This window comes from Panthera uncia (genome assembly GCF_023721935.1).
Source record: "Panthera uncia isolate 11264 chromosome A1 unlocalized genomic scaffold, Puncia_PCG_1.0 HiC_scaffold_17, whole genome shotgun sequence".
NCBI classification, from domain to species: domain Eukaryota; kingdom Metazoa; phylum Chordata; class Mammalia; order Carnivora; family Felidae; genus Panthera; species Panthera uncia.
The window spans coordinates 109,842,319-109,844,746 of NW_026057577.1; positions in this window are offsets into that span (position 1 = coordinate 109,842,319).

A 2,428-nucleotide genomic window follows, 5' to 3' on the forward strand; every position below is an offset into this window, starting at 1 on the left:
AAATGTTATATATATATACACATATATACATGTATATATATATATATATATGTATATATATAATAGAATATTACTCAGCCTTCAAAATGAATGAAACCTTGCCACTTGCAACAACATGGATGGAGCTAAAGTGTATTATGCTAAGTGAAATAAGTCAGAGAAAGACATATGATTTCACTTATATGTGAAATTTAGGAAACAGATGAATATGTGGGAAGGGGGAAAAAAAGAGAGAGGGAAGCAAACCATGAGAGACTCTTAATGATAGAGAACAAACTGAGAGTTGATGGAGGGAGGTGGGTGGGGAATGTGCTAAGTGGGTGGTGGGCATTAAGAAGGGATCTTGTTATATAACGAGCGCTGGGTGTTATGTGTAAGTGATGAATCACTAAATTCTATTCCTGAACCAATATTACACTATATGTTAACTAACTAGAATGTAAATAAAATAATAAAAATAAAAACTTGGAGGAAACAAAAGAAATCATCTCTTACACCAAGACCACACACACACACAAAAAATCCAGGGTTGGTTTAACATTTGAAATCAGTGTAATTCACCATTATTAACAAACTAGAAAAGAATAAATAAATGATCATCTCAATGGACACGGAAAGGCATTTGGTGAAATCCAACATCTATCCTTAATCTAAAACTCCCGGCAACTAGGAATACAAGGGGATTTCACAACCAGTAAAAAGCATCTATGAAAACCTACAGCTAATGTCATACTTGACGGAAAAAACTGAATACTTTCCCTGTAAGATCAGAAGCAGATCAGAGACTTCTATTCAATATTGTGCCAGATATCCAGACAATGAAATTAGGTAAGAAGAAGAAGTAAACAGCATCCAGATTGGAAAGGAAGAAATAACTGTTTCTATGAAGATGGCATAATACCAACGCAGAAAATCCAATGGAATCTGCAAAAATGCTACTACTAATTGGTTTACAAAGCTTCAGGATACAAGGTCAATATACAAAATCCAACTGTATTTCTCTATACTAGCTGCAAACAATCAGAAGTTGCACTTATAATTGCATCAAAAATATGCAGTAATTGGGGGTAACTCTCATGGCAGATATGAAACACCTGTTAAAAACTATAATATATAATCTTCATAAAGACTAATATATTGCTAAAAGAAATTAACACCTAAATAAGTGGAGAAATACACCTTGTTCATGACTCAGAGGACTCTGGGGTTAAGATATCAATTCTCACCAAAGTCAGCAGGCTTTTTTTGTGTGTGTATAAGTTGATCAGCTGATTCTAAAATTCATTTGAAAATGTAAAGGACCTAGAATAGCCAAAATATCTTTTAAGAAGAACAAAGTTGGTGTGCTAATGTTGTCTGATTTCAAGAATTATAACAAAGATAGGGGCTGGGTGGCTTGGTCGCTTAAGTGTCCGACTTCAGCTCAGGTTATGATCTCACTGTTCATGAGTTCAAACCCCACATCGGGCTGTCTGCTGTTGGTGCAGAACCCACTTCAGATCCTCTGTCTCCCTCTCTCTGCCCCTCCCACACTCTCGCACCTGCGCATTCTCTCCCTCTCTCTCAAAAATAAATATTTTTTAAAAAAGTAAACGGATGAACATAAGGGAAGGGAAGGAAAAATATGATAAAAGCAGAGAGGAAGGCAACCCATATGAGACTCTTAAATACAGAGAACAAACAGGGTTGTTGGAGGGGAAGTGAGTGGGGGGGATGGGCTAAATGGGTGATGGGCATTTTAAAGGGCACTTGTAGGGATGAGCACCTGGTGTCATATGTAAGGATGAATCACTGGGTTCTACTCCTGAAACCAACACTACACAGTATGTTAACTAACTTGAATTTAAATAAATTAATTAAAAAAAAACAACACTCATATCCAGAATACATGAAGAACTCTCAAAGCCTAGCGATAAGAAAACAACTTCATCTTTTTAAATAGGCAAAGGTTTGAACAGACCCGTTACCAAAGAAGATATATGGATGGTAAATAAACATATGAAAATAATGTTCAACATCAGTCGTAATTAGGGAAATCCAAATAAAAACCATAATGAGATACCACTATGTATCTGTTAGAAGGACCGACCCTATTAAAAGACCGACCATAGTGGTGTTGGCAAGGATATGGAGGAACTGGAACTCCCCTAAAAGAAAAGGAAGCATATAGCTCTAAAACGACTTGTACATACATGTTCATGGTAGCTTTATCGTAGTTGAAAATGCCACCTGCTCTGTAGGGACAGAAAGCATATCTAGTTGCTTAAAGGGGAAAGGGGAGGCAGAATGAGCGGCAAGTATTACAAAAGGGCATGAGGAAACTCTTCGAAGTGATGGATAATGTGTTCCCAATTTTGGGAAGATGGTTTCCCAATTGTGTGTGTCTATTTCAAAACTTACCGAGTATAGTCTCGAAGGTACACGCAGT